Source organism: Aulonocara stuartgranti (genome assembly GCF_965226115.1).
Source record: "Aulonocara stuartgranti genome assembly, chromosome: 3".
NCBI classification, from domain to species: Eukaryota; Metazoa; Chordata; class Actinopteri; order Cichliformes; family Cichlidae; genus Aulonocara; species Aulonocara stuartgranti.
This window is the reverse complement of record NC_138941.1, coordinates 24,645,156-24,669,973: the sequence shown is the minus strand read 5'-3', so window position 1 is coordinate 24,669,973 and position 24,818 is coordinate 24,645,156. Positions and strand designations below refer to the sequence as shown.

Sequence of the window (24,818 nt, the reverse complement as noted above, 5' to 3'; positions counted from 1 at the left end):
TATGGCTTTATCTTATAGAACTCAATATCCCCGTGCTGGGCAAACAGGTTTTAAAGCTGTTTGAGCTAAGATTTTCAAGTTATTCACATAATGAAAACCTATACTTTGCGTCTGGCGAGAACTCCATTCAAATGCATGTAATAGCGAGTAACGCACTAACATGGTGAAATAAAGAGTTTTTTCATTAACTTCATAGATCCTTCCGCCTGTGGGCCCCCCTCCTATCTGTAACTATCAAAACTCTCATATTCTAAAACTATCATCTCATATCAAAACTATCATAATCACATTATCTGACTTTATCAGTTATGACAATGAGAAACGATAAACAATTTGGCAATTAAATGACTTATAATTGTTCTTACCTGGTCCAGATGATCCACAGCCCCTTTGGATTTGTTATAATCCAGGATGATGTGGGGCTTTCTCTTCCCAGAGTCCTGGACTTGTAGCTCACGGTGCCTGGTGCCCAATAAGACAACATTTTTTCTTTGCTTGGGGATGTAGGAAACCACAGCCATATCCCCCTTGTAGCGACCTGGACGGGAGAGACGATTATCGAATCTTACTGCCCGATTAATTTGCTCAAATCTTTTTTTTTTGACATGGTAGCAGGAAACAGAAGAGCCCTGTCTCCCCATCCCACAGGCTTGTTGTCGTTTCATGTGAGACCTGTACAGGCCAGCCAGCATCACAAGCCCCATGTAAGCCTGCAACTCCTCCTCATCTATGTCCTTCCAGTCTTTTACTGACCTGTTGCCCTGCAGGTTGGTGAAATGCAGGATTAGCTGCATAATGTCCTCTGCAAAAAAAAGATGGAAAGTGCACACAGGGCTGCTGATCCTATGAATTGCATAATGGGTTGGTCCTGGGGTTAAAATGGGAGGAGGAAAAAATGGCAGGACCTCTTCATGTGTGGGTTGCCACATGATTTCTCCATTTTTAGATCTCCACTGGCCATCCTCTAGTCTTGTCTCTTCCTCCTGCTCTTCTTCCTCCTTCTCCTTCTCCTCCTCCGCACATGAGCTGCAAAGCTCCTCGGTGCCTGGCAAAAATTCTTCTTCGCTGTCAGAAGTATCTCCACTGCTTGTGGAGAGTGCAAAACTGCAGCAACAGCCTCCTCTAAACTGAGTGCACGCTTCATTGTGTCTGTGCAGAAATGACCACTCAGACCAGGCTGCAAAGTATTCTCATAGACTTCAAAGGTGCACCTGAATAAACATGCTACACCATATCCAATAAGAGAGAGGAGGCACACTCTTGATCAAGAAAAAACATAAACGCACGCCTTTGATCTCTCCCCCCCCCCCCTCTCTCTCTCACACACACACACACACACGCACACACATGCACATACACACACAATACCATTTTATGGTGGTTAGCTGTTTTATTGTCATGCATTTTACAAGGTAAGATAACCATGTCCTGCATTCAAAACCACTGAAAATGTCTATCGTGGTGCTGTGCCTAATATTGTGCTGGTGTATGTTGGGTAATGGCACAGCTAGCGACTGGGTGACTTTATTCACCCGCTTCGGCTGTTATCAGTCCATACAATTGGGCGTTATTAGCACAAATCAGTCCCATAGATATGGACCAGCTCCTGCTAGATTGTTCAGAAGGTTGTTATCATCCATCCAGATGGAGGATCACTAACAGGAGCGTGGGAAGACTCCAGAATTCACTCTGGCTGGAATCCGGTGGATACAGCAGTGTTTACAGGTAAGACCGTTTAAACGGACAGCATTTATAGAACGACTATTAAAAGTCAGCGAGTGTCAATAATGTTAATGTGCTTATGTTAGTAATACACCGAGTGCTAATATAACAGCTTTAAGATGCATTTGTAGATGTTATTACGTGTTTTACCGTCTTTATGGTGCTAGCTTAAAGTTACGGTGTAAACGTTAGCTTATATTGGAGTAAAGCTGTTACTGTTTAAACGATGTTAGCACAGAATTCTGTTATGACTGACGAAGTTACTAGTTAATAAAGTTTCCAGTAAACTGTTTAATCGCAGCCACAGATTGACAGCAAATATCTCGATTAGCTTCAGTGCATCTGTAATAAATATGTGCAAGTTTCAGTGCTTCGTTTAAACTGTATGATACTTATACTGACCCAGGGTCAATGTAAAATACAATCCTAGCTGTGTGAACAAAGCCTGGCTCCTTTAATCCTGCATGAAAAACCTCAGGATGCAGGCTATTATTACTCTTTCCTGCTGGCACACCTGTCACACCTGAGAGTCAGCTAGAAACGTACAGTGACGTGGACATCATGCAAAGACTGCCAGACTCTGTAATACTGCAAATGATCAGTGACTCAAGTTAACACTAAACTTTAAACAGCACCTCTGTGTCTCTGTGTGCTGAACATTTAGGATTGAGTCAGGCTGCATCTGTGTTAGTCCTCTGACAGACTGGTGACCTGTCCAGGTGTGCTCTACCTATGACTACTGGGACAGGCTCTAGCTCCTGTAATAGAAATTTTCTGTTATTCTCATTTAAAGTATTTAAGTGCTTATGACACTGTTATAGACTGTTCAGTGAAAGGTTCTAAAACTAGATGAACTTACTTCAGCAGTTTGAGAAAACAACTCCCTTTACAGGTGCTGATAAGGCCAAGGGCACAAAACAGCATAACCACTGATCCGTTAGGTTTCATAGCGAGACACGTGAAGTGTGGTAGGATCAGTTTGTAACTTCCTCCCTCTTCCTTGGAATGCATAAAGGAGTAGGAGCACAACTTCTGTGGCAGAGCTGACATGACTGAACTGTAATGTTTGATGTGTGTTTGCTCTCCTGTGCGCAGTAATAAATAGCTTGATCACAGCTCTTTCTGTGTTGCAGACTTTATTTAAAAAATTCCACGACACCCCCCACCCCACTGAATTGAATATTCAAAAGACATTTGTTTAAATAGTTCTAGAAATCTGAGCTGTTGGTGTGTCCTTGGATTGTGTGGTAATAATATTAGAGCCTGCAATCTTTCTTACTGAATCTCTACTATGAGTCATGTTACCTGAGATTAATTCTATGTTTACCTGTCAGCCTGGACGAATGTGCTGTGTGAAGGAAATTAAATTAAATCAGATCTGAACTGCGTACATTTAAGGAATCTGTTCATATTTAATTGAAATATGAACCAGTGTTTTTTTTGATTGCTGATTCCAAGATAGTCTTTGTGGAAATCCTCTTTGGCTTTTTGTTATTTTAATTCTCTTTTATGTTTTCCAGAACAGTTCTCCACAGTCACTGTCCACATGGGTCAGTGGGACCAAGAAGCACTCTGCTAATGTGTGGACTCTGACCAGCAACATCCAGCAAGACCCAGACAGCGTTTTCTATCTCCCAGCTGGAGGTTTTTGTTTGTCAGTGACTGGAGAGTCAGATTTTTGTTGAGCTTCACACTTGCAGAGGTAAGTCAGTTTGCAGAGATCCCTCCTACCCTGGCTTTTATGTGCTAGATTTCTTATCTGAAACAGTAATATTTCAGTGACTGCTGATCCACAGGTTAATACACGCTACTGATCCTTGATAGGAGATCCAACAAAGAAGCCTGGTGGATGTTTGTTTACAGTCTGATGATGGGACATCATGCTCTGCATCTTCAAAGTTTGTCTCTTGATTATTATTCATACCCAGTAATGTGAAGTATGCTCATATCTACTATAACTGAACCAACCTGGTGCTCTTCATTTATGGAGGCTGTTGAGTCTGAATGTTGGATGTTGTGTATCTCGTGTTCTCTGGGCTTTGTTGTCCTCAGTCTTTTTGCAGGATCAGAAAGCAAAACCAGGAGGCACGTAAATGTTTCTTCTCCATGATGTTTCTTCAAATGTTTCTTCTGGATGATGATAAGACTGTGACACGGGATGCCACCTTTGGTCTTGTGATGAAGCAAAGCTCAGGAAGAAGTGTGATTAAATGGTACCCACATGTGTGCTGCTGAGAAGGATGTACAGGGGCACCTGCAGCCAAATCCAAGCTTCAGCTTAGTTGTAGTTGCAGAATGCTATAGGACTGAGACATCTAAGGCATCAAATGTTTGATTAAACAGAAGAAAAAGAGAAGTTTTTTCCCTATAATTATCACTTCTTAAAATCTGTAGCAACTTCAAGTCTTTCAGCATGCTGAGCATGCTCAGAATGTGACAATATATTTTTGTTCAATATTTAATTTCTTTCAGTTGCAATAGTTAAATGAAAAAAAAAATATATATATTCTTATAATTTAGCAAACGAATTTATCAAAAAAAATATATATACATATATCTGTATTAGTTTTAATAAATTAATTTGACACCTGTATTGAAAATACCATATTGTATTCATATAGAATCAGTATGGTATCATTGTTTGTCTGCTCACTGATTGTTGAAACTAAGAGCTAGTTTGATCTGTTTAGATCTAAAGTATCCAAAGTTGAGCTCTAATGTTTCTTCACCCCTGTGTGTGTGATATGTGATTCCTACATGCCGGCAGAGCAGCAGTTTGTGCTCACAGATGGTGACGGTGTGGAGAGACGGTGATGTTTCCTCAGAAGAACCAGCAGAGTCACAAAGGACACCAGTCCATCTCACAGCCTTGACTTGCTGACTGATGTTCGTCTGCACTGCACAGAGGAAATCAACTGACCGAGGTTTGTCCAGTGACGTGTTATGAAATGTATATTTGTTTTATGCTTACAGATATGTTTTTCTTGACAGAGGCTCTGCAGAGGTTAGACAAAGCAGAGAAAATATGTGCTTGTAACAGTGAGAAACGCATTGTCTTGGCGAAAGAAAGCATTTTTGAACAAATTCATATAAATCGCTGTAACTTTTGATAGAAGACTCAGACACACATGTTTATGGCTTTATCTTATAAAACTCAATATCTCCGTGCTGGGCAAACAGGTTTTGCAGCCGTTTGAGCTAAGATTTTAAAATTATTCACATAATGAAAACCTATACTTTTTTTCAGGCGAGTTTCCCATTCAAATGCATGTAACAGTGAGAAACGCATTGTCTTGGCGAAATAAAGCGTTTTTGAACAACTTCATATAAATCGCTGTAACTTTTGATAGAGGTCTCAGACACACATGTTTATGGCTTTATCTTATAAAACTCAATATCTCCGTGCTGGGCAAACAGGTTTTGCAGCCGTTTGAGCTAAGATTTTAAAATTATTCACATAATGAAAACCTATACTTTGTTTCAGGCGAGTTTCCCATTCAAATGCATGTAACAGTGAGAAACACACTGTCTTGGCGAAAGAAAGCGTTTTTGTGCAACTTCATATAAATCGCTGTAACTTTTGATAGAAGACTCAGACAAACATGTTCATGGCTTTATCTTATAGAACTCAATATCCCCATGCTGGGCAGCCGTTTGAGCTAAGATTTTAAAATTATTCACATAATGAAAACCTATACTTTGTCTGAGGCGAGTTTCCCATTCAAATGCATGTAACAGTGAGAAACACACTGTCTTGGCGAAATAAAGCGTTTTTGAACAACTTCATATAAATCGCTGTAACTTTTGATAGAGGTCTCAGACAAACATGTTTATGGCTTTATCTTATAGAACTCAATATCCCCGTGCTGTGCAAACAGGTTTTGCAGCCGTTTGAGTTAAGATTTTAAAATTATTCACATAATGAAAACCTATACTTTGTTTCAGGCGAGTTTCCCATTCAAATGCATGTAACAGTGAGAAACGCATTGTCTTGGCGAAAGAAAGCGTTTTTGAACAACTTCATATAAATCGCTGCAACTTTTGATAGAAGACTCAGACACACATGTTTATGGCTTTATCTTATAAAACTCAATATCTCCGTGCTGGGCAAACAGGTTTTGCAGCCGTTTGAGCTAAGATTTTAAAATTATTCACATAATGAAAACCTATACTTTGTCTCAGGCGAGTTTCCCATTCAAATGCATGTAACAGTGAGAAACGCATTGTCTTGGCGAAATAAAGCGTTTTTGAACAACTTCATATAAATCGCTGTAACTTTTGATAGAGGACTCAGACACACATGTTTATGGCTTTATCTTATAGAAGTCAATATCCCCGTGCTGGGCAAACAGGTTTTGCAGCCGTTTGAGCTAAGATTTTAAAATTATTCACATAATGAAAACCTATACTTTGTCTCAGGCGAGTTTCCCATTCAAATGCATGTAACAGTGAGAAACGCATTGTCTTGGCGAAATAAAGCGTTTTTCAAAACCTTCATATAAATTGCTGTAACTTTTGATAGAGGACTCAGACAAACATGTTCATGGCTTTATCTTATAGAACTCAATATCCCCGTGCTGGGCAAACAGGTTTTGCAGCCGATTGAGCTAAGATTTTAAAATTATTCACATAATGAAAACCTATACTTTGTCTCAGGCGAGTTTCCCATTCAAATGCATGTAACAGTGAGAAACGCATTGTCTTGGCGAAAGAAAGCGTTTTTGAACAACTTCATATAAATCGCTGTAACTTTTGATAGAGGACTCAGACAAACATGTTTATGGCTTCATCTTATAGAACTCAATATCCCCGTGCTGGGCAAACAGGTTTTGCAGCCGTTTGAGCTAAGATTTTAAAATTATTCACATAATGAAAACCTATACTTTGTTTCAGGCGAGTTTCCCATTCAAATGCATGTAACAGTGAGAAACGCATTGTATTGGCGAAAGAAAGCGTTTTTGAACAACTTCATATAAATCGCTGTAACTTTTGATAGATGTCTCAGACAAACATGTTTATGGCTTTATCTTATAAAACTCAATATCCCCGTGCTGGGCAAACAGGTTTTGCAGCCGTTTGAGCTAAGATTTTAAAATTATTCACATAATGAAAACCTATACTTTGTCTCAGGTGAGTTTCCCATTCAAATGCATGTAACAGTGAGAAACACACTGTCTTGGCGAAAGAAAGCATTTTCGTACAACTTCATATAAATCGCTGTAACTTTTGATAGAAGACTCAGACAAACATGTTCATGGCTTTATCTTATAAAACTCAATATCTCTGTGCTGGGCAAACAGGTTTTGCAGCCGTTTGAGCTAAGATTTTAAAATTATTCACATAATGAAAACCTATACTTTGTCTCGGGCGAGTTTCCCATTCAAATGCATGTAACAGTGAGAAACGCATTGTCTTGGCGAAAGAAAGAGGTTTTGCAGCCGTTTGAGCTAAGATTTTAAAATTATTCACATAATGAAAACCTATACTTTGTTTCAGGCGAGTTTCCCATTCAAATGCATGTAACAGTGAGAAACGCATTGTCTTGGCGAAAGAAAGCGTTTTTGAACAACTTCATATAAATCGCTGTAACTTTTGATAGAAGACTCAGACAAACATGTTTATGGCTTTATCTTATAAAACTCAATATCTCCGTGCTGGGCAAACAGGTTTTGCAGCCGTTTGAGCTAAGATTTTAAAATTATTCACATAATGAAAACCTATACTTTGTTTCAGGCGAGTTTCCCATTCAAATGCATGTAACAGTGAGAAACGCATTGTCTTGGCGAAAGAAAGCGTTTTTCAACAACTTCATATAAATCGCTGTAACTTTTGATAGAAGACTAAGACACACATGTTTATGGCTTTATCTTATAAAACTCAATATCTCCGTGCTGGGCAAACAGGTTTTGCAGCCGTTTGAGCTAAGATTTTAAAATTATTCACATAATGAAAACCTATACTTTGTCTTGGGCGAGTTTCCCATTCAAATGCATGTAACAGTGAGAAACGCATTGTCTTGGCGAAATAAAGCGTTTTTTAACAACTTCATATAAATCGCTGTAACTTTTGATAAAGGTCTCGGACAAACATGTTTATGGCTTTATCTTATAAAACTCAATATCTCCGTGCTGGGCAAACAGGTTTTGCAGCCGTTTGAGCTAAGATTTTAAAATTATTCACATAATGAAAACCTATACTTTGTTTCAGGCGAGTTTCCCATTCAAATGCATGTAACAGTGAGAAACGCATTGTCTTGGCGAAAGAAAGCGTTTTTGAACAACTTCATATAAATCGCTGTAACTTTTGATAGAAGACTAAGACACACATGTTTATGGCTTTATCTTATAAAACTCAATATCTCCGTGCTGGGCAAACAGGTTTTGCAGCCGTTTGAGCTAAGATTTTAAAATTATTCACATAATGAAAACCTATACTTTGTCTCGGGTGAGTTTCCCATTCAAATGCATGTAACAGTGAGAAACGCATTGTCTTGGCGAAAGAAAGCGTTTTTGAACAACTTCATATAAATCGCTGTAACTTTTGATAGAAGACTCAGACAAACATGTTTATGGCTTTATCTTATAGAACTCAATATCTCCGTGCTGGGCAAACAGGTTTTGCAGCCGTTTGAGCTAAGATTTTAAAATTATTCACATAATGAAAACCTATACTTTGTCTCGGGTGAGTTTCCCATTCAAATGCATGTAACAGTGAGAAACGCATTGTATTGGCGACATAAAGCGTTTTTGAACAACTTCATATAAATCGCTGTAACTTTTGATAGAAGACTCAGAAAAACGTGTTTATGGCTTTATCTTATAGAACTCAATATCCCCGTGCTGGGCAAACAGGTTTTGAAGCCATTTGAGCTAAGATTTTAAAATTATTCACATAATGAAAACCTATACTTTGTCTCGGGTGAGTTTCCCATTCAAATGCATGTAACAGTGAGAAACACACTGTCTTGGCGAAAGAAAGCGTTTTTGTGCAACTTCATATAAATCGCTGTAACTTTTGATAGAAGACTCAGACAAACATGTTCATGGCTTTATCTTATAGAACTCAATATCCCCATGCTGGGCAGCCGTTTGAGCTAAGATTTTAAAATTATTCACATAATGAAAACCTATACTTTGTCTGAGGCGAGTTTCCCATTCAAATGCATGTAACAGTGAGAAACACACTGTCTTGGCGAAATAAAGCGTTTTTGAACAACTTCATATAAATCGCTGTAACTTTTGATAGAGGTCTCAGACAAACATGTTTATGGCTTTATCTTATAGAACTCAATATCCCCGTGCTGTGCAAACAGGTTTTGCAGCCGTTTGAGTTAAGATTTTAAAATTATTCACATAATGAAAACCTATACTTTGTTTCAGGCGAGTTTCCCATTCAAATGCATGTAACAGTGAGAAACGCATTGTCTTGGCGAAAGAAAGCGTTTTTGAACAACTTCATATAAATCGCTGCAACTTTTGATAGAAGACTCAGACACACATGTTTATGGCTTTATCTTATAAAACTCAATATCTCCGTGCTGGGCAAACAGGTTTTGCAGCCGTTTGAGCTAAGATTTTAAAATTATTCACATAATGAAAACCTATACTTTGTCTCAGGCGAGTTTCCCATTCAAATGCATGTAACAGTGAGAAACGCATTGTCTTGGCGAAATAAAGCGTTTTTGAACAACTTCATATAAATCGCTGTAACTTTTGATAGAGGACTCAGACACACATGTTTATGGCTTTATCTTATAGAAGTCAATATCCCCGTGCTGGGCAAACAGGTTTTGCAGCCGTTTGAGCTAAGATTTTAAAATTATTCACATAATGAAAACCTATACTTTGTCTCAGGCGAGTTTCCCATTCAAATGCATGTAACAGTGAGAAACGCATTGTCTTGGCGAAATAAAGCGTTTTTCAAAACCTTCATATAAATTGCTGTAACTTTTGATAGAGGACTCAGACAAACATGTTCATGGCTTTATCTTATAGAACTCAATATCCCCGTGCTGGGCAAACAGGTTTTGCAGCCGATTGAGCTAAGATTTTAAAATTATTCACATAATGAAAACCTATACTTTGTCTCAGGCGAGTTTCCCATTCAAATGCATGTAACAGTGAGAAACGCATTGTCTTGGCGAAAGAAAGCGTTTTTGAACAACTTCATATAAATCGCTGTAACTTTTGATAGAGGACTCAGACAAACATGTTTATGGCTTCATCTTATAGAACTCAATATCCCCGTGCTGGGCAAACAGGTTTTGCAGCCGTTTGAGCTAAGATTTTAAAATTATTCACATAATGAAAACCTATACTTTGTCTCGGGTGAGTTTCCCATTCAAATGCATGTAACAGTGAGAAACACACTGTCTTGGCGAAAGAAAGCGTTTTTGTGCAACTTCATATAAATCGCTGTAACTTTTGATAGAAGACTCAGACAAACATGTTCATGGCTTTATCTTATAGAACTCAATATCCCCATGCTGGGCAGCCGTTTGAGCTAAGATTTTAAAATTATTCACATAATGAAAACCTATACTTTGTCTGAGGCGAGTTTCCCATTCAAATGCATGTAACAGTGAGAAACACACTGTCTTGGCGAAATAAAGCGTTTTTGAACAACTTCATATAAATCGCTGTAACTTTTGATAGAGGTCTCAGACAAACATGTTTATGGCTTTATCTTATAGAACTCAATATCCCCGTGCTGTGCAAACAGGTTTTGCAGCCGTTTGAGTTAAGATTTTAAAATTATTCACATAATGAAAACCTATACTTTGTTTCAGGCGAGTTTCCCATTCAAATGCATGTAACAGTGAGAAACGCATTGTCTTGGCGAAAGAAAGCGTTTTTGAACAACTTCATATAAATCGCTGCAACTTTTGATAGAAGACTCAGACACACATGTTTATGGCTTTATCTTATAAAACTCAATATCTCCGTGCTGGGCAAACAGGTTTTGCAGCCGTTTGAGCTAAGATTTTAAAATTTTTCACATAATGAAAACCTATACTTTGTCTCAGGCGAGTTTCCCATTCAAATGCATGTAACAGTGAGAAACGCATTGTCTTGGCGAAATAAAGCGTTTTTGAACAACTTCATATAAATCGCTGTAACTTTTGATAGAGGACTCAGACACACATGTTTATGGCTTTATCTTATAGAAGTCAATATCCCCGTGCTGGGCAAACAGGTTTTGCAGCCGTTTGAGCTAAGATTTTAAAATTATTCACATAATGAAAACCTATACTTTGTCTCAGGCGAGTTTCCCATTCAAATGCATGTAACAGTGAGAAACGCATTGTCTTGGCGAAATAAAGCGTTTTTCAAAACCTTCATATAAATTGCTGTAACTTTTGATAGAGGACTCAGACAAACATGTTCATGGCTTTATCTTATAGAACTCAATATCCCCGTGCTGGGCAAACAGGTTTTGCAGCCGATTGAGCTAAGATTTTAAAATTATTCACATAATGAAAACCTATACTTTGTTTCAGGCGAGTTTCCCATTCAAATGCATGTAACAGTGAGAAACGCATTGTCTTGGCGAAAGAAAGCGTTTTTGAACAACTTCATATAAATCGCTGTAACTTTTGATAGAAGACTCAGACACACATGTTTATGGCTTTATCTTATAGAAGTCAATATCCCCGTGCTGGGCAAACAGGTTTTGCAGCCGTTTGAGCTAAGATTTTAAAATTATTCACATAATGAAAACCTATACTTTGTCTCAGGCGAGTTTCCCATTCAAATGCATGTAACAGTGAGAAACGCATTGTCTTGGCGAAATAAAGCGTTTTTCAAAACCTTCATATAAATTGCTGTAACTTTTGATAGAGGACTCAGACAAACATGTTCATGGCTTTATCTTATAGAACTCAATATCCCCGTGCTGGGCAAACAGGTTTTGCAGCCGATTGAGCTAAGATTTTAAAATTATTCACATAATGAAAACCTATACTTTGTCTCAGGCGAGTTTCCCATTCAAATGCATGTAACAGTGAGAAACGCATTGTCTTGGCGAAAGAAAGCGTTTTTGAACAACTTCATATAAATCGCTGTAACTTTTGATAGAGGACTCAGACAAACATGTTTATGGCTTCATCTTATAGAACTCAATATCCCCGTGCTGGGCAAACAGGTTTTGCAGCCGTTTGAGCTAAGATTTTAAAATTATTCACATAATGAAAACCTATACTTTGTTTCAGGCGAGTTTCCCATTCAAATGCATGTAACAGTGAGAAACGCATTGTATTGGCGAAAGAAAGCGTTTTTGAACAACTTCATATAAATCGCTGTAACTTTTGATAGATGTCTCAGACAAACATGTTTATGGCTTTATCTTATAAAACTCAATATCCCCGTGCTGGGCAAACAGGTTTTGCAGCCGTTTGAGCTAAGATTTTAAAATTATTCACATAATGAAAACCTATACTTTGTCTCAGGTGAGTTTCCCATTCAAATGCATGTAACAGTGAGAAACACACTGTCTTGGCGAAAGAAAGCATTTTCGTACAACTTCATATAAATCGCTGTAACTTTTGATAGAAGACTCAGACAAACATGTTCATGGCTTTATCTTATAAAACTCAATATCTCTGTGCTGGGCAAACAGGTTTTGCAGCCGTTTGAGCTAAGATTTTAAAATTATTCACATAATGAAAACCTATACTTTGTCTCGGGCGAGTTTCCCATTCAAATGCATGTAACAGTGAGAAACGCATTGTCTTGGCGAAAGAAAGAGGTTTTGCAGCCGTTTGAGCTAAGATTTTAAAATTATTCACATAATGAAAACATATACTTTGTTTCAGGCGAGTTTCCCATTCAAATGCATGTAACAGTGAGAAACGCATTGTCTTGGCGAAAGAAAGCGTTTTTGAACAACTTCATATAAATCGCTGTAACTTTTGATAGAAGACTCAGACAAACATGTTTATGGCTTTATCTTATAAAACTCAATATCTCCGTGCTGGGCAAACAGGTTTTGCAGCCGTTTGAGCTAAGATTTTAAAATTATTCACATAATGAAAACCTATACTTTGTTTCAGGCGAGTTTCCCATTCAAATGCATGTAACAGTGAGAAACGCATTGTCTTGGCGAAAGAAAGCGTTTTTGAACAACTTCATATAAATCGCTGTAACTTTTGATAGAAGACTCAGACAAACATGTTTATGGCTTTATCTTATAGAACTCAATATCTCCGTGCTGGGCAAACAGGTTTTGCAGCCGTTTGAGCTAAGATTTTAAAATTATTCACATAATGAAAACCTATACTTTGTCTCGGGCGAGTTTCCCATTCAAATGCATGTAACAGTGAGAAACGCATTGTCTTGGCGAAAGAAAGCGTTTTTCAACAACTTCATATAAATCGCTGTAACTTTTGATAGAAGACTAAGACACACATGTTTATGGCTTTATCTTATAAAACTCAATATCTCCGTGCTGGGCAAACAGGTTTTGCAGCCGTTTGAGCTAAGATTTTAAAATTATTCACATAATGAAAACCTATACTTTGTCTTGGGCGAGTTTCCCATTCAAATGCATGTAACAGTGAGAAACGCATTGTCTTGGCGAAATAAAGCGTTTTTTAACAACTTCATATAAATCGCTGTAACTTTTGATAAAGGTCTCGGACAAACATGTTTATGGCTTTATCTTATAAAACTCAATATCTCCGTGCTGGGCAAACAGGTTTTGCAGCCGTTTGAGCTAAGATTTTAAAATTATTCACATAATGAAAACCTATACTTTGTTTCAGGCGAGTTTCCCATTCAAATGCATGTAACAGTGAGAAACGCATTGTCTTGGCGAAAGAAAGCGTTTTTGAACAACTTCATATAAATCGCTGTAACTTTTGATAGAAGACTAAGACACACATGTTTATGGCTTTATCTTATAAAACTCAATATCTCCGTGCTGGGCAAACAGGTTTTGCAGCCGTTTGAGCTAAGATTTTAAAATTATTCACATAATGAAAACCTATACTTTGTTTCAGGCGAGTTTCCCATTCAAATGCATGTAACAGTGAGAAACGCATTGTCTTGGCGAAAGAAAGCGTTTTTGAACAACTTCATATAAATCGCTGTAACTTTTGATAGAAGACTCAGACAAACATGTTTATGGCTTTATCTTATAGAACTCAATATCTCCGTGCTGGGCAAACAGGTTTTGCAGCCGTTTGAGCTAAGATTTTAAAATTATTCACATAATGAAAACCTATACTTTGTCTCGGGCGAGTTTCCCATTCAAATGCATGTAACAGTGAGAAACGCATTGTCTTGGCGAAAGAAAGCGTTTTTCAACAACTTCATATAAATCGCTGTAACTTTTGATAGAAGACTAAGACACACATGTTTATGGCTTTATCTTATAAAACTCAATATCTCCGTGCTGGGCAAACAGGTTTTGCAGCCGTTTGAGCTAAGATTTTAAAATTATTCACATAATGAAAACCTATACTTTGTCTTGGGCGAGTTTCCCATTCAAATGCATGTAACAGTGAGAAACGCATTGTCTTGGCGAAATAAAGCGTTTTTTAACAACTTCATATAAATCGCTGTAACTTTTGATAGAAGACTCAGAAAAACGTGTTTATGGCTTTATCTTATAGAACTCAATATCCCCGTGCTGGGCAAACAGGTTTTGAAGCCATTTGAGCTAAGATTTTAAAATTATTCACATAATGAAAACCTATACTTTGTCTCGGGTGAGTTTCCCATTCAAATGCATGTAACAGTGAGAAACACACTGTCTTGGCGAAAGAAAGCGTTTTTGTGCAACTTCATATAAATCGCTGTAACTTTTGATAGAAGACTCAGACAAACATGTTCATGGCTTTATCTTATAGAACTCAATATCCCCATGCTGGGCAGCCGTTTGAGCTAAGATTTTAAAATTATTCACATAATGAAAACCTATACTTTGTCTGAGGCGAGTTTCCCATTCAAATGCATGTAACAGTGAGAAACACACTGTCTTGGCGAAATAAAGCGTTTTTGAACAACTTCATATAAATCGCTGTAACTTTTGATAGAGGTCTCAGACAAACATGTTTATGGCTTTATCTTATAGAACTCAATATCCCCGTGCTGTGCAAACAGGTTTTGCAGCCGTTTGAGTTAAGATTTTAAAATTATTCACATAATGAAAACCTATACTTTGTTTCAGGCGAGTTTCCCATTCAAATGCATGTAACAGTGAGAAACGCATTGTCTTGGCGAAAGAAAGCGTTTTTGAACAACTTCATATAAATCGCTGCAACTTTTGATAGAAGACTCAGACACACATGTTTATGGCTTTATCTTATAAAACTCAATATCTCCGTGCTGGGCAAACAGGTTTTGCAGCCGTTTGAGCTAAGATTTTAAAATTATTCACATAATGAAAACCTATACTTTGTCTCAGGCGAGTTTCCCATTCAAATGCATGTAACAGTGAGAAACGCATTGTCTTGGCGAAATAAAGCGTTTTTGAACAACTTCATATAAATCGCTGTAACTTTTGATAGAGGACTCAGACACACATGTTTATGGCTTTATCTTATAGAAGTCAATATCCCCGTGCTGGGCAAACAGGTTTTGCAGCCGTTTGAGCTAAGATTTTAAAATTATTCACATAATGAAAACCTATACTTTGTCTCAGGCGAGTTTCCCATTTAAATGCATGTAACAGTGAGAAACGCATTGTCTTGGCGAAATAAAGCGTTTTTCAAAACCTTCATATAAATTGCTGTAACTTTTGATAGAGGACTCAGACAAACATGTTCATGGCTTTATCTTATAGAACTCAATATCCCCGTGCTGGGCAAACAGGTTTTGCAGCCGATTGAGCTAAGATTTTAAAATTATTCACATAATGAAAACCTATACTTTGTCTCAGGCGAGTTTCCCATTCAAATGCATGTAACAGTGAGAAACGCATTGTCTTGGCGAAAGAAAGCGTTTTTGAACAACTTCATATAAATCGCTGTAACTTTTGATAGAGGACTCAGACAAACATGTTTATGGCTTCATCTTATAGAACTCAATATCCCCGTGCTGGGCAAACAGGTTTTGCAGCCGTTTGAGCTAAGATTTTAAAATTATTCACATAATGAAAACCTATACTTTGTCTCGGGTGAGTTTCCCATTCAAATGCATGTAACAGTGAGAAACACACTGTCTTGGCGAAAGAAAGCGTTTTTGTGCAACTTCATATAAATCGCTGTAACTTTTGATAGAAGACTCAGACAAACATGTTCATGGCTTTATCTTATAGAACTCAATATCCCCATGCTGGGCAGCCGTTTGAGCTAAGATTTTAAAATTATTCACATAATGAAAACCTATACTTTGTCTGAGGCGAGTTTCCCATTCAAATGCATGTAACAGTGAGAAACACACTGTCTTGGCGAAATAAAGCGTTTTTGAACAACTTCATATAAATCGCTGTAACTTTTGATAGAGGTCTCAGACAAACATGTTTATGGCTTTATCTTATAGAACTCAATATCCCCGTGCTGTGCAAACAGGTTTTGCAGCCGTTTGAGTTAAGATTTTAAAATTATTCACATAATGAAAACCTATACTTTGTTTCAGGCGAGTTTCCCATTCAAATGCATGTAACAGTGAGAAACGCATTGTCTTGGCGAAAGAAAGCGTTTTTGAACAACTTCATATAAATCGCTGCAACTTTTGATAGAAGACTCAGACACACATGTTTATGGCTTTATCTTATAAAACTCAATATCTCCGTGCTGGGCAAACAGGTTTTGCAGCCGTTTGAGCTAAGATTTTAAAATTTTTCACATAATGAAAACCTATACTTTGTCTCAGGCGAGTTTCCCATTCAAATGCATGTAACAGTGAGAAACGCATTGTCTTGGCGAAATAAAGCGTTTTTGAACAACTTCATATAAATCGCTGTAACTTTTGATAGAGGACTCAGACACACATGTTTATGGCTTTATCTTATAGAAGTCAATATCCCCGTGCTGGGCAAACAGGTTTTGCAGCCGTTTGAGCTAAGATTTTAAAATTATTCACATAATGAAAACCTATACTTTGTCTCAGGCGAGTTTCCCATTCAAATGCATGTAACAGTGAGAAACGCATTGTCTTGGCGAAATAAAGCGTTTTTCAAAACCTTCATATAAATTGCTGTAACTTTTGATAGAGGACTCAGACAAACATGTTCATGGCTTTATCTTATAGAACTCAATATCCCCGTGCTGGGCAAACAGGTTTTGCAGCCGATTGAGCTAAGATTTTAAAATTATTCACATAATGAAAACCTATACTTTGTTTCAGGCGAGTTTCCCATTCAAATGCATGTAACAGTGAGAAACGCATTGTCTTGGCGAAAGAAAGCGTTTTTGAACAACTTCATATAAATCGCTGCAACTTTTGATAGAAGACTCAGACACACATGTTTATGGCTTTATCTTATAGAAGTCAATATCCCCGTGCTGGGCAAACAGGTTTTGCAGCCGTTTGAGCTAAGATTTTAAAATTATTCACATAATGAAAACCTATACTTTGTCTCAGGCGAGTTTCCCATTCAAATGCATGTAACAGTGAGAAACGCATTGTCTTGGCGAAATAAAGCGTTTTTCAAAACCTTCATATAAATTGCTGTAACTTTTGATAGAGGACTCAGACAAACATGTTCATGGCTTTATCTTATAGAACTCAATATCCCCGTGCTGGGCAAACAGGTTTTGCAGCCGATTGAGCTAAGATTTTAAAATTATTCACATAATGAAAACCTATACTTTGTCTCAGGCGAGTTTCCCATTCAAATGCATGTAACAGTGAGAAACGCATTGTCTTGGCGAAAGAAAGCGTTTTTGAACAACTTCATATAAATCGCTGTAACTTTTGATAGAGGACTCAGACAAACATGTTTATGGCTTCATCTTATAGAACTCAATATCCCCGTGCTGGGCAAACAGGTTTTGCAGCCGTTTGAGCTAAGATTTTAAAATTATTCACATAATGAAAACCTATACTTTGTTTCAGGCGAGTTTCCCATTCAAATGCATGTAACAGTGAGAAACGCATTGTATTGGCGAAAGAAAGCGTTTTTGAACAACTTCATATAAATCGCTGTAACTTTTGATAGATGTCTCAGACAAACATGTTTATGGCTTTATCTTATAAAACTCAATATCCCCGTGCTGGGCAAACAGGTTTTGCAGCCGTTTGAGCTAAGATTTTAAAATTATTCACATAATGAAAACCTATACTTTGTCTCAGGTGAGTTTCCCATTCAAATGCATGTAACAGTGAGAAACACACTGTCTTGGCGAAAGAAAGCATTTTCGTACAACTTCATATAAATCGCTGTAACTTTTGATAGAAGACTCAGACAAACATGTTCATGGCTTTATCTTATAAAACTCAATATCTCTGTGCTGGGCAAACAGGTTTTGCAGCCGTTTGAGCTAAGATTTTAAAATTATTCACATAATGAAAACCTATACTTTGTCTCGGGCGAGTTTCCCATTCAAATGCATGTAACAGTGAGAAACGCATTGTCTTGGCGAAAGAAAGAGGTTTTGCAGCCGTTTGAGCTAAGATTTTAAAATTATTCACATAATGAAAACATATACTTTGTTTCAGGCGAGTTTCCCATTCAAATGCATGTAACAGTGAGAAACGCATTGTCTTGGCGAAAGAAAGCGTTTTTGAACAACTTCATATAAATCGCTGTAACTTTTGATAGAAGACTCAGACAAACATGTTTATGGCTTTATCTTATAAAACTCAATATCTCCGTGCTGGGCAAACAGGTTTTGCAGCCGTTTGAGCTAAGATTTTAAAATTATTCACATAATGAAAACCTATACTTTGTTTCAGGCGAGTTTCCCATTCAAATGCATGTAACAGTGAGAAACGCATTGTCTTGGCGAAAGAAAGCGTTTTTGAACAACTTCATATAAATCGCTGTAACTTTTGATAGAAGACTCAGACAAACATGTTTATGGCTTTATCTTATAGAACTCAATATCTCCGTGCTGGGCAAACAGGTTTTGCAGCCGTTTGAGCTAAGATTTTAAAATTATTCACATAATGAAAACCTATACTTTGTCTCGGGCGAGTTTCCCATTCAAATGCATGTAACAGTGAGAAACGCATTGTCTTGGCGAAAGAAAGCGTTTTTCAACAACTTCATATAAATCGCTGTAACTTTTGATAGAAGACTAAGACACACATGTTTATGGCTTTATCTTATAAAACTCAATATCTCCGTGCTGGGCAAACAGGTTTTGCAGCCGTTTGAGCTAAGATTTTAAAATTATTCACATAATGAAAACCTATACTTTGTCTTGGGCGAGTTTCCCATTCAAATGCATGTAACAGTGAGAAACGCATTGTCTTGGCGAAATAAAGCGTTTTTTAACAACTTCATATAAATCGCTGTAACTTTTGATAAAGGTCTCGGACAAACATGTTTATGGCTTTATCTTATAAAACTCAATATCTCCGTGCTGGGCAAACAGGTTTTGCAGCCGTTTGAGCTAAGATTTTAAAATTATTCACATAATGAAAACCTATACTTTGTTTCAGGCGAGTTTCCCATTCAAATGCATGTAACAGTGAGAAACGCATTGTCTTGGCGAAAGAAAGCGTTTTTGAACAACTTCATATAAATCGCTGTAACTTTTGATAGAAGACTAAGACACACATGTTTATGGCTTTATCTTATAAAACTCAATATCTCCGTGCTGGGCAAACAGGTTTTGCAGCCGTTTGAGCTAAGATTTTAAAATTATTCACATAATGAAAACCTATACTTTGTTTCAGGCGAGTTTCCCATTCAAATGCATGTAACAGTGAGAAACGCATTGTCTTGGCGAAAGAAAGCGTTTTTGAACAACTTCATATAAATCGCTGTAACTTTTGATAGAAGACTCAGACAAACATGTTTATGGCTTTATCTTATAGAACTCAATATCTCCGTGCTGGGCAAACAGGTTTTGCAGCCGTTTGAGCTAAGATTTTAAAATTATTCACATAATGAAAACCTATACTTTGTCTCGGGCGAGTTTCCCATTCAAATGCATGTAACAGTGAGAAACGCATTGTCTTGGCGAAAGAAAGCGTTTTTCAACAACTTCATATAAATCGCTGTAACTTTTGATAGAAGACTAAGACACACATGTTTATGGCTTTATCTTATAAAACTCAATATCTCCGTGCTGGGCAAACAGGTTTTGCAGCCGTTTGAGCTAAGATTTTAAAATTATTCACATAATGAAAACCTATACTTTGTCTTGGGCGAGTTTCCCATTCAAATGCATGTAACAGTGAGAAACGCATTGTCTTGGCGAAATAAAGCGTTTTTTAACAACTTCATATAAATCGCTGTAACTTTTGATAGAAGACTCAGAAAAACGTGTTTATGGCTTTATCTTATAGAACTCAATATCCCCGTGCTGGGCAAACAGGTTTTGAAGCCATTTGAGCTAAGATTTTAAAATTATTCACATAATGAAAACCTATACTTTGTCTCGGGTGAGTTTCCCATTCAAATGCATGTAACAGTGAGAAACACACTGTCTTGGCGAAAGAAAGCGTTTTTGTGCAACTTCATATAAATCGCTGTAACTTTTGATAGAAGACTCAGACAAACATGTTCATGGCTTTATCTTATAGAACTCAATATCCCCATGCTGGGCAGCCGTTTGAGCTAAGATTTTAAAATTATTCACATAATGAAAACCTATACTTTGTCTGAGGCGAGTTTCCCATTCAAATGCATGTAACAGTGAGAAACACACTGTCTTGGCGAAATAAAGCGTTTTTGAACAACTTCATATAAATCGCTGTAACTTTTGATAGAGGTCTCAGACAAACATGTTTATGGCTTTATCTTATAGAACTCAATATCCCCGTGCTGTGCAAACAGGTTTTGCAGCCGTTTGAGTTAAGATTTTAAAATTATTCACATAATGAAAACCTATACTTTGTTTCAGGCGAGTTTCCCATTCAAATGCATGTAACAGTGAGAAACGCATTGTCTTGGCGAAAGAAAGCGTTTTTGAACAACTTCATATAAATCGCTGCAACTTTTGATAGAAGACTCAGACACACATGTTTATGGCTTTATCTTATAAAACTCAATATCTCCGTGCTGGGCAAACAGGTTTTGCAGCCGTTTGAGCTAAGATTTTAAAATTATTCACATAATGAAAACCTATACTTTGTCTCAGGCGAGTTTCCCATTCAAATGCATGTAACAGTGAGAAACGCATTGTCTTGGCGAAATAAAGCGTTTTTGAACAACTTCATATAAATCGCTGTAACTTTTGATAGAGGACTCAGACACACATGTTTATGGCTTTATCTTATAGAAGTCAATATCCCCGTGCTGGGCAAACAGGTTTTGCAGCCGTTTGAGCTAAGATTTTAAAATTATTCACATAATGAAAACCTATACTTTGTCTCAGGCGAGTTTCCCATTTAAATGCATGTAACAGTGAGAAACGCATTGTCTTGGCGAAATAAAGCGTTTTTCAAAACCTTCATATAAATTGCTGTAACTTTTGATAGAGGACTCAGACAAACATGTTCATGGCTTTATCTTATAGAACTCAATATCCCCGTGCTGGGCAAACAGGTTTTGCAGCCGATTGAGCTAAGATTTTAAAATTATTCACATAATGAAAACCTATACTTTGTCTCAGGCGAGTTTCCCATTCAAATGCATGTAACAGTGAGAAACGCATTGTCTTGGCGAAAGAAAGCGTTTTTGAACAACTTCATATAAATCGCTGTAACTTTTGATAGAGGACTCAGACAAACATGTTTATGGCTTCATCTTATAGAACTCAATATCCCCGTGCTGGGCAAACAGGTTTTGCAGCCGTTTGAGCTAAGATTTTAAAATTATTCACATAATGAAAACCTATACTTTGTCTCGGGTGAGTTTCCCATTCAAATGCATGTAACAGTGAGAAACACACTGTCTTGGCGAAAGAAAGCGTTTTTGTGCAACTTCATATAAATCGCTGTAACTTTTGATAGAAGACTCAGACAAACATGTTCATGGCTTTATCTTATAGAACTCAATATCCCCATGCTGGGCAGCCGTTTGAGCTAAGATTTTAAAATTATTCACATAATGAAAACCTATACTTTGTCTGAGGCGAGTTTCCCATTCAAATGCATGTAACAGTGAGAAACACACTGTCTTGGCGAAATAAAGCGTTTTTGAACAACTTCATATAAATCGCTGTAACTTTTGATAGAGGTCTCAGACAAACATGTTTATGGCTTTATCTTATAGAACTCAATATCCCCGTGCTGTGCAAACAGGTTTTGCAGCCGTTTGAGTTAAGATTTTAAAATTATTCACATAATGAAAACCTATACTTTGTTTCAGGCGAGTTTCCCATTCAAATGCATGTAACAGTGAGAAACGCATTGTCTTGGCGAAAGAAAGCGTTTTTGAACAACTTCATATAAATCGCTGCAACTTTTGATAGAAGACTCAGACACACATGTTTATGGCTTTATCTTATAAAACTCAATATCTCCGTGCTGGGCAAACAGGTTTTGCAGCCGTTTGAGCTAAGATTTTAAAATTTTTCACATAATGAAAACCTATACTTTGTCTCAGGCGAGTTTCCCATTCAAATGCATGTAACAGTGAGAAACGCATTGTCTTGGCGAAATAAAGCGTTTTTGAACAACTTCATATAAATCGCTGTAACTTTTGATAGAGGACTCAGACACACATGTTTATGGCTTTATCTTATAGAAGTCAATATCCCCGTGCTGGGCAAACAGGTTTTGCAGCCGTTTGAGCTAAGATTTTAAAATTATTCACATAATGAAAACCTATACTTTGTCTCAGGCGAGTTTCCCATTCAAATGCATGTAACAGTGAGAAACGCATTGTCTTGGCGAAATAAAGCGTTTTTCAAAACCTTCATATAAATTGCTGTAACTTTTGATAGAGGACTCAGACAAACATGTTCATGGCTTTATCTTATAGAACTCAATATCCCCGTGCTGGGCAAACAGGTTTTGCAGCCGATTGAGCTAAGATTTTAAAATTATTCACATAATGAAAACCTATACTTTGTTTCAGGCGAGTTTCCCATTCAAATGCATGTAACAGTGAGAAACGCATTGTCTTGGCGAAAGAAAGCGTTTTTGAACAACTTCATATAAATCGCTGCAACTTTTGATAGAAGACTCAGACACACATGTTTATGGCTTTATCTTATAGAAGTCAATATCCCCGTGCTGGGCAAACAGGTTTTGCAGCCGTTTGAGCTAAGATTTTAAAATTATTCACATAATGAAAACCTATACTTTGTCTCAGGCGAGTTTCCCATTCAAATGCATGTAACAGTGAGAAACGCATTGTCTTGGCGAAATAAAGCGTTTTTCAAAACCTTCATATAAATTGCTGTAACTTTTGATAGAGGACTCAGACAAACATGTTCATGGCTTTATCTTATAGAACTCAATATCCCCGTGCTGGGCAAACAGGTTTTGCAGCCGATTGAGCTAAGATTTTAAAATTATTCACATAATGAAAACCTATACTTTGTCTCAGGCGAGTTTCCCATTCAAATGCATGTAACAGTGAGAAACGCATTGTCTTGGCGAAAGAAAGCGTTTTTGAACAACTTCATATAAATCGCTGTAACTTTTGATAGAGGACTCAGACAAACATGTTTATGGCTTCATCTTATAGAACTCAATATCCCCGTGCTGGGCAAACAGGTTTTGCAGCCGTTTGAGCTAAGATTTTAAAATTATTCACATAATGAAAACCTATACTTTGTTTCAGGCGAGTTTCCCATTCAAATGCATGTAACAGTGAGAAACGCATTGTATTGGCGAAAGAAAGCGTTTTTGAACAACTTCATATAAATCGCTGTAACTTTTGATAGATGTCTCAGACAAACATGTTTATGGCTTTATCTTATAAAACTCAATATCCCCGTGCTGGGCAAACAGGTTTTGCAGCCGTTTGAGCTAAGATTTTAAAATTATTCACATAATGAAAACCTATACTTTGTCTCAGGTGAGTTTCCCATTCAAATGCATGTAACAGTGAGAAACACACTGTCTTGGCGAAAGAAAGCATTTTCGTACAACTTCATATAAATCGCTGTAACTTTTGATAGAAGACTCAGACAAACATGTTCATGGCTTTATCTTATAAAACTCAATATCTCTGTGCTGGGCAAACAGGTTTTGCAGCCGTTTGAGCTAAGATTTTAAAATTATTCACATAATGAAAACCTATACTTTGTCTCGGGCGAGTTTCCCATTCAAATGCATGTAACAGTGAGAAACGCATTGTCTTGGCGAAAGAAAGAGGTTTTGCAGCCGTTTGAGCTAAGATTTTAAAATTATTCACATAATGAAAACATATACTTTGTTTCAGGCGAGTTTCCCATTCAAATGCATGTAACAGTGAGAAACGCATTGTCTTGGCGAAAGAAAGCGTTTTTGAACAACTTCATATAAATCGCTGTAACTTTTGATAGAAGACTCAGACAAACATGTTTATGGCTTTATCTTATAAAACTCAATATCTCCGTGCTGGGCAAACAGGTTTTGCAGCCGTTTGAGCTAAGATTTTAAAATTATTCACATAATGAAAACCTATACTTTGTTTCAGGCGAGTTTCCCATTCAAATGCATGTAACAGTGAGAAACGCATTGTCTTGGCGAAAGAAAGCGTTTTTGAACAACTTCATATAAATCGCTGTAACTTTTGATAGAAGACTCAGACAAACATGTTTATGGCTTTATCTTATAGAACTCAATATCTCCGTGCTGGGCAAACAGGTTTTGCAGCCGTTTGAGCTAAGATTTTAAAATTATTCACATAATGAAAACCTATACTTTGTCTCGGGCGAGTTTCCCATTCAAATGCATGTAACAGTGAGAAACGCATTGTCTTGGCGAAAGAAAGCGTTTTTCAACAACTTCATATAAATCGCTGTAACTTTTGATAGAAGACTAAGACACACATGTTTATGGCTTTATCTTATAAAACTCAATATCTCCGTGCTGGGCAAACAGGTTTTGCAGCCGTTTGAGCTAAGATTTTAAAATTATTCACATAATGAAAACCTATAC

The 24,818-nt window shown here is 37.2% G+C and overlaps 1 long non-coding RNA gene across 4 annotated transcripts in view; it reads left to right on the top strand.

Moving 5' to 3' along the window:
• Positions 1 to 1,307: 1,307 nt before the first annotated feature.
• Positions 1,308 to 24,818, top strand: part of LOC309692661 — a 70,324-nt gene continuing 46,813 nt past the window's right edge. Inside the window, exons 1-5 of one of the 4 annotated variants that reach the window (XR_014272392.1) lie at positions 1,308 to 1,412; positions 1,645 to 1,725; positions 3,243 to 3,424; positions 3,519 to 3,935; positions 4,495 to 4,646. This is a non-coding gene — a long non-coding RNA (uncharacterized lncRNA). The other 3 variants (XR_014272393.1, XR_014272394.1, XR_014272395.1) reach the window with 3 other exon arrangements.